Raw genomic sequence first — 9,502 nt, forward strand, 5'->3', positions numbered from 1 at the left:
AATGCCCATTCTTTGCTTTGTATTTGTTTAATTTTGCAAATCATAACAGGTTTATTTCTAGCAATACACATCAGGTACAATAAGTGTCTTCTAATCCATAACTCGTATGTAACAAGATGTAAACAACCTATGAATTATTTGATAGTTTCATGAAAACAGAGCTTCTATATTCTTTTTTTTTGAATTTTATTTTATATATATATTTTTATACAGCAGGTTCTTATTAGTTAACCATTTAATACATATTAGTGTATATATGTCAATCCCAATCTCCCAATTCATCCTTCCCCCAGCTTTCCCCTCTTGGGGTCCATACAATTGTTCTCTACATCTGTGTCTCAATTTCTGCCCTGCAAACTGGTTCATCTGTACCATTTTTCTAGGTTCCACATATATGCATTAATATACGATTTTTGTTTTTCTCTTTCTGACTTACTTCAATCTGTATGACAGTGTCTAGATCCATCCATGACTCTACAAATGACCCAGTTTTGTTCCTTTTTATGGCTGAGTAATATTCCATTGTATATATGTACCACATCTTCTTTATCCATTTGTCTGTCGATGGGCATTTAGGTAGCTTCCATGTCCTGGCTATTGTAAATAGTGCTGCAGTGAACATTGGGGTGCATGTGTCTTTTTGAATTATGGTTTTCTCTGGGTATATGCCCAGTAGTGAGATTGCTGGGTCATATGGTAATTCTACTTTTAGTTTTTTAAGGAACCTCCATAGTGGCTGTATCAATTTACATTTCCACCAACAGTGCAAGAGGGTTCCCTTTTCTCCACACCCTCTCCAGCATTTGTTGTTTGTAGATTTTCTGATGATGCCCATTCTAACTGGCTTGAGGTGATACCTCATTGTAGTTTTGATTTGCATTTCTCTAATAACTAGTGATGTTGAGCAGCTTTTCATGTGCTTCTTGGCCATCTGAATGTCTTCTTTGGAGAAATGTCTACTTAGGTCTTCTGCCCATTTTTGGATTGGGTTGTTTGTTTTTTTTTAATATTGAGCTGCATGAGCTGTTTATATATTTTGGAGATTAATCCTTTGTCCATTGATTCATTTGCAAATATTTTCTCCCATTCTGAGGGTTGTCTTTTCGTCTTGTTTGTAGTTTGCTTTGCTGTCCTAAAGCGTTTAAGTTTCATTAGGTCCCATTTGTTTTTATTTCCATTACTCTAGGAGGTGGATCAAAAAAGATCTTGCCGTGATTTATGTTAAAGAGTGTTCTTCCTAAGTTTTCCTCTAAGAGTTTTATAGTGTCCAGTCTTACTTAGGTCTTTAATCCATTTTGAGTTTATTTTTGTGTATAGTGTTAGGGAGTGTTCTAATTTCATTTTTTACATGTAGCTGTCCAGTTCTCCCAGCATCACTTATTGAAGAGACTGTCTTTTCTCCATTGTATATCCTTGCCTCCTTTGTCATAGATTAGTTGACCATAGGTGCGTGGGTTTATCTCTGGGCTTTCTATCCTGTTCCATTCATCTATATTTCTGTTTTTGTTCCAGTACCATATTGTCTTGGTTACTGTCGCTTTGTAGTATAGTCTGAAGTCAGGGAATCTGATTCCTCCAGCTCCTTTTTTTATTCCTCAAGACTGCCTTGGCTATTCGGGTCTTTTGTATCTCCATACAAATTTTAAGATTTTTTGTTCTAGTTCTGTAAAAAATGTCACTGGTAATTGGTAGGTTTATTCCTAGGTATTTTATTCTTTTTATTGCAATGGTAAATGGGAGTGTTTCCTTAATTTCTCTTTCAGATTTTTCATCATTAGCGTATAGGAATGCAAGAGATTTCTGTGCATTACAGAAAGTTGTATCCTGCAACTTTACCAAATTCATTGATTAGCTCTAGTAGTTTTCTGGTGGCATCTTTAGGATTCTCTATGTATAGTATCATGTCATCTGCAAACAGTGACAGTTTTACTTCTTGTTTTCAAAATTGTATTCTTTTTATTTCTTTTTCTTCTCTGATTGCCATGGCTAAAACTTCCAAAACTATGTTGAATAAGAGTGGTGAGAGTGGGCAACCTTGTCTTGTTCCTGATCTAGAGGAAATGCTTTCAGTTTTTCAACATTGAGAATGATGTTTGCTGTGGGTTTGTTGTATATGGCCTTTATTATGTTGAGGTAGGTTCCTTCTATGCCCACTTTCTGGAGAGTTTTTATCATAAATGGGTGTTGAATTTTGTCAAAAGCTTTTTCGGCATCTATTGAGATGATCATATATAGCTTTTCTTCTTCAATTTGCTAATATGGTGTATCACATTGATTGACTTGAGTATACTGAAGAATCCTTGCACCCCTGGGATAAATCCCACTTGAACATGGTGTGTGATCCTTTTAATGTGTTGTTGGATTCTGTTTGCTAGTATTTTGTTGAGGATTTTTGCATCTATATTCATCAGTGATATTGGTTTGTACTTTTTTTTTTGTAGTATCTTTGTCTGGTTTTGGGATCAGTGTGATGGTGGCCTCATAGAATGAGTTTGGGAGTGTTCCTACCTCTGCAATTTTTTCGAAGAGTTTGAGAAGGATGGGTGTTATCTGTTCTCTAAATGTTTGATAGAATTCACCTGTGAAGCCATCTGGTCCTGGACTTTGGTTTGTTGGAAAATTTTAAATCACAGTTTCAATTTCATTACTGGCGATTGGTCTGTTCATATTTTCTATTTCTTCCTGGTTCAGTCTTAGAAGGTTATACCTTTCTAAGAATTTGTCCATTTCTTTCATGTTGTCTGTTTTATTGGCATAGCGTTGCTTGTAGTAGTCTCTTAGGATGCTTTGTATTTCTGTGGTATCTGTTGTAAGGTCTCCTTTTTCATTTCTAATTTTATTGACTTGAGTCCTCTCCCTCTTTTTCTTGATGAGTCTGGCTAATGTTTTATCAATTTTGTTTATCTTCTGAAAGAACCAGCTTTTAGTTTTATTGATCTTTCCTATTGTTTTCTTTGTTTCTATTTTATTTATTTCTGCTCTGATCTTTATGATTTCTTTCCTTCTACTAACTTTGGGTTTTGTTTGTTCTTCTTTCTCTAGTTCCTTTAGGTGTAAGGTTAGATTGTTTATTTGATATGTTTGTTGTTTCTTGAGGTAGAATTGTGTTGCTATAAACTTCCCTCTTAGAACTGCTTTTGCTGCATCCCATAGGTATTGGATCATCATGTTTTCATTGTCATTTGTCTCTATGTATTTTTTGATTTCCTCTTTGATTTCTTCAGTGATCTCTTGGTTATTTAGTAACGTATTGTTCAGCCTCCATGTGTTTGTGTTTTTTGTGTTTTTTTCCCTGTAATTGATTTCTAATCTCATAGCGCTGTGGTCAGAAAAGATGCTTGATATGATTTCAATTTTCTTAAATTTACTGAGGCTTTATCTGTGACCCAAGGTGCGATATATCCTGCAGAATGTTCGGTGTGCACTTGAGGACAAAGTGTAATCTGCTGTTTTTCGATGGAATGTCCTATAAATATCAATTAAATGTATCTGGTCTATTATGTCATTTAAAGCTTGTGTTTCCTTCTTAATTTTCTGTTTGGATGATCTGTCCATTGGTGTAAGTGAGGTGTTAAAGTCCCCCACTATTGTTGTGTTACTGTGTTACTCTTTTATAGCTGTTAGCAGTTGCCTTATGTATTGAGGTGCTCCTATGTTGGGTGCATGTATATTTATAGTTGTTGTATCTTCTTCTTGGATCGATCCCTTGATCATTATGTAGTGTCCTTCCTTGTCTCTTATAACATTCTTTATTTTAAAGTCTATTTTATCTGATATGAGTATTGCTACTCCAGCTTTCTTTTGATTTCCATTTGCATGGAATATCTTTTTCCATCCCCTCACTTTCAGTCTGTATTGTCCCTAGATCTGAAGTGGCTCTCTTGTAGACAACATATATATGGGTCTTGTTTTTTGTATCCATTCAGCGAGCCTGTGTCTTTTGGTTGGAGCATTTAATCCATTCACGTTTAAGGTAATTATCGATATGTATGTTCCTATTCCTATTTTCTTAATTGTTTTAGGTTTGTTTTTTAGGTCCTTTTGTTCTCTTGTGTTTCCCACTTAGAGAAGTTCCTTTAGCATTTGTTGTAGAGCTGGTTTGGTGGTGCTGAATTCTTTTAGGTTTTGCTTCTCTGTAAAGCTTTTAATTTCTTCGTCAAATCTGAATGAGATCCTTGCTGGGTAGAGTAATCTTGGTTGTAGGTTCTTCCCTTTCATCATTTTAAATATATCATGCCACTCCCTTCTGGCTTGTAGAATTTCTGCTGAGAAATCAGCTGTTAACCTTATGGGAGTTCCCTTGTATGTTATTTGTCATTTTCCCTTGCTGCTTTCAATAATTTTTCTTTGTCTTTAATTTTTTCCAATTTGATTACTATGTGTCTCGGTGTGTTTCTCCTGTATGGGACTCTCTGCACTTCCTGGACTTGGGTGGCTATTTCCTTTCCCATGTTAGGGAAGTTTTCGACTATAACCTCTTCATATATTTTCTTGGGTCCTTTCTCTTCTCCTCTCCTTCTGGGACCCCTATAATGCAAATGTTGTTGCATTTAATGTTGTCCCAAAGGTGTCTTAGGCTGTCTTCATTTTTTTCATTCTTTATTCTTTATTCTGTTCTGCAGCAGTGAATTCCACCATTCTGTCTTCCAGGTCACTTATCCGTTCTTCTGCCTCAGTTATTCTGCTATTGATTCCTTCTAGTGTAGTTTTCATTTCAGTTATTGTATTGTTCATCTCTGTTTGTTTGTTCTTTAATTCTTCTAGGTCTTTGTTATACATTTCTTGCATCTTCTCGATCTTTGCCTCCATTCTTTTTCCGAGGTCCTGGATCATCTTCACTATCATTATTCTTTATTCTTTTTCTGGAAGGTTGCCTATCTCCACTTCATTTAGTTGTTTTTCTGGGGTTTTATCTTGTTCCTTCATCTGGTACATAGCCCTCTGCCTTTTCATCTTGTCTATATTTCTGTGAATGTGGTTTTCATTCCACAGACTGCAGGATTTTAGTTCTTCTTGTTTCTGCTGTCTGCCCTCTGGTGTATGAGGCTATCTAAGAGGCTTGTGCAAGTTTCCTGATGGGAGGGACTGGTCTATATTCTTTAATTGCTTATTTATTCATGTAGCATGAGGCCTGTATTGTGGATCTTACACCTTCTTAGAAACATGAAACATCAGAATCATATTACTGTTTTATTAATAGCCATAGCATTTATAGGTTACCTCTTACCATGAGGCTAAATGTCCTTTTGAGGAAAAACAGTCATTACAAATTTCCTTTTAGCAATTCCTTACATTGGCACTAATGTAGTCAGAGGAGTCAAAGGAGAATTCTCAGTTGATAAAACCACCCTTACCTGATTCTTCGCCTTCCACTTTATTCTCCCATTTTTAATTGCAGCTTTAACAGTTGTTTACTTATTATTCCTTCATGAAATAGACTCTAATAATCCAACAGGGATCTCATCCAATATGGGCAAAAATCTCATTTCATCCATACTACAAAATAAAGGATATCTTGGTTGCTTTATTCTTATTAATAATCTTACTGATACTAGTAGTAGTCTCATCTGACCTTCTAGGAGACCCAGTAAATTATACTCCAGCTAAGCCCTTCAGTATTCCCCCTCACATGAAACCAGAATGATAGTTTTAATTTGCATGTGCAATTCTGCGATCCATTCACAGTGAATAGGAGGTGTATTAATTTCTCAATCATGATTTTAGCTATGTTCCAATACTTCATACAGCAAAACAATAAAGTATAACATTCTGACCTCTTAGCTAATGTTTATTTGGATTCCTAGTAGTGGGCCTATTAACACTTACATGTATTGGAAGGCAATCCATTGATCACCTATTTATTATCATCAGACAACTAGCATCTATTCTATACTTTCTTCTAATTCTTGTCCTCATACCACTAATAAGTGTTATTGAAAATAACCTCCTAAAATTAAGAGTCTTTTTTAGAAACAGCAACATTTCTCCCTAAGACTCAAGGAAGAAGCTCCAGCTCTCTCATCAGCACCCAAAGCTGAATTTCTGCTTAAACTATTCCCTGAACAATTTGCTTAGGGGACATAAACACTATTGTTGAATGCTATATATAAGTATTAAAAATTGACATCATAAAAACTAACATTACTATGTAATTTGAGAATTATATGCCCTTCACATATATAAGTACAATACACATGCTTTATCATATATAATACATAATATGTGTAATTGTGAATTATCTCATGTGTATAAGCATGTACATCAGTGTACTGATGTTATATAACACATTAAACATTTCAGTGCACACTAGGTTCCAGCCTCTGTGAGTTTTTACAGGGGTAACTGAAGTGATTAATACTATATAGTACATATGTGTATTAATCATACATAATACATTGTCAAATCATTTCCAGTCAACATGCTTATCATTGCTGATAACTAGGACTTAATGATGAAGCCACGAGAAACCATCAACTTGCCCCAAAATGTGCCTGTCTGCATTTCTGGCCCATGAACCATACAGATTTCTATAAATGAACTATATCTGGCATCTTGTTCTTACTTCAGGGTCATCTCACCTTCAGGGCCATAGCACCTACTCTTTCCCCTTAAATAGGATGTCACAATGGACTCGTGACTAATCAGGCCATGCTCACACATAACTGGTTTCATGCATTTGGAATTTTTTAATTTTGGGGGGTGCTGTGACTCAGCTATGGGCATCAGTGGCCTTAACACAGTCAAGCAACTTGTAGCTGAAATTAAATTGAGTATTATTTACCAGCATCATTCACCATAACGTGTCATTGAGTCAGTGGTCACAGAACATAGAGCAATTACACACATAAGTGCACATGCACATTTCAGGTAAATAGCTTGCTTAATCAAACCCTCTTACCTCCTGCTAAATCTCATACTTTGTATGCCATCAACAACCTGCCAGACTCCTAAAACAAGGCCAACATATAACTATATAAGATTTAGTTAACTTATCTAACAGTCATATTGCCCTCACTTCCCCAACCCAAAGTTAGTTAACTGCAAGCTAGCCTCCTAACTGTACCAATTACTTAGATATGTAAGGCTTATAAGGACAACCCATAGTTCTGCCATTTACTCTGAACAAAAGCAAAAATAAATGTCAGTGAGGTGCCACCTCATGCCAGTCAGAATGGTCATCATTAAAAGTCTACAAGTACTAAATGCAGGAGCAACAGGAACCCTCCTACCCTGTTACTGGGCATGTAAACTGGTACAGCCACTATGGAGAACAGTATGGAGGTTCCTAAAACAACTGAAAATAGAGTTACCATATGATCCAGCAATCCCACTCCTCGGCATATATCTGGAAAAGGCAAAAACCTAATTCAAAAAGATACATGCGCCCCAGTGTTCATAGCAGCACTATTTACAATAGCCAAGATGTGGAAGCAACCTAAATGTCCATCGACAGATGAATGGATAAAGAAGATGTGATATACATACACACACACAGACACACACACACATACACATGCACACACATGCACACACACACACTGGAATATTACTCAGCCATAAAATAGAAATAATACCATTTGTAGCAACATGGATGGAACTAGAGATTATACTAAATGAAGTAAGTCAGATAGAATGACAAATGTAATATGATTTCACTCATATGTGGAATGTAAAAAATTTGATACAAATGAACTTATTTACAAAACAGAAACAGACTCACAGACATAGAAAACAAACTTATGGTTTCCAAAGGGAAAAGGTGGGGAGGGATAAATTAGGAGTTTGGGATTAAGATCGTATTACTATATATAAAATAAACAACAAGGACCTACTGTATAATACAGGGAACTCTATTCAATATCTTGTAATAATCTATAATGGAAAAGAATATGAAAAATAATAGCTCTATAAATATGAAAAAATATATGAAAAACATAATTTAAAAGATAATATTCTCCCAACACTAACAGTCATCATAGCACTGCTCAACATATGTTTATACATGTGGCTAAAATCCTCCACACCAGTAACTATACTTTTATTGATAAACAACAGAAACATAAAATGAGAATTCGAACATACAAAGTAAATAAACTTCCTATCATTACTAATCCTAATAGCCACATTACTACTACCCTTAACACCCATTCGATCAGTGCTGGACTAGGAATTTAGGTTAATATAGACCAAGAGATTTAGAAGGTGTAAGGAAGTATAATTTACTTAATTGCTTAAAATAAGGATTACAGAACTCTATACCAATTGAATGCAAATCAGTTTAAGTTAAATCCTTACTGTATTGATGTGCTTCCATCCCACACACTTTTTGTTGACAGGTAAATCCTCTAGTCAACTGGCATCAATCTGTTTCTCCCGCCATCCAGAAGGAAAAGGTGGGAGAAGGATTGGCAACATTGAAGGTGATTTTTTTTTTTTTTTTGGATTTGCAATTCACCACAGGGCTTGGCAAAAAGAGGGCATAACCTGTCTTTAGATTTACATTCCCAGGCTTGCTCAGCCATTTTACGTATGTTGACACACTGCTGATTATTCTGAACAAATCACAAAGATCAGCATTTTGTATTTACTATTTGGTGCTTGAGCTGGAATAGTAGACACCGCTTTGCATCCATTCCTCCATGCTGTAGTAGGCGAACCTGAAGCAGTACCTGAAGACGAACGAATTTACAGTGTCGTCATAACATGCCATGCATTTGTAATCATGTTTTTAGTTATGCCCATTATAATTGGAGGACTTGGAAACTGACTTGTCCCACCAATAATTGGAGTACCCAATGTAGCATTTCCTTGACTACATAATAGAAGCTTTTGAGTACTTCTTCCAACATTCTTACTCCTACTCCTGTCATCAATAGAAGCCGACGCCAGCAGTCCGTGAACCGTACAGTGACCTCTACTATCCTCAGGCTATACACTTAACACAACACGCACAAAGTTCAGTGCATGATTATATTTGTAGGAGTAAATATGACTTTCTTCCCGCAGCACTTTTTGGCTTTTCATGGATGCCCCCGAGTTATTTTCGACTATTCTGATGTATACACAAAGTGAAATATCTTTGTATTTATAGGCTCACTCATGTAACTAACAGCAGTAATGCTAACACTTTTCTTAATTTGAGAAGCATTTGGATCCAAAGAAGAAATCTCAGTAGTATAGGTAACTGTCACTAATCTAGAATAATTACACGGATGCCCTCAACCATATCCTATGTTTGGGGGGGTGTATTTATGCAAATTTAAAATAAGAAAGGAAGGAATCAAAACCTCTTCAACTGGTTTTAAGCCAACACCATAACCATTATGTCTTTTTCAATATGTGAGATGTTAGTAAAAAATTACATAACTTTATCAAAGTTAAATCAGAGGTGAAAATCCTGCATATCTCTGTAGCATATGCATTTCAACGAGGCTTCACAATGCAACATCACGTATTATGAAAGAACTTTACATTTTCATGATCACCGGTTCATCATCCTTTT

Source organism: Orcinus orca, chromosome 7, assembly GCF_937001465.1.
Source record: "Orcinus orca chromosome 7, mOrcOrc1.1, whole genome shotgun sequence".
In the NCBI taxonomy this organism is placed as follows: Eukaryota; Metazoa; Chordata; class Mammalia; order Artiodactyla; family Delphinidae; genus Orcinus; species Orcinus orca.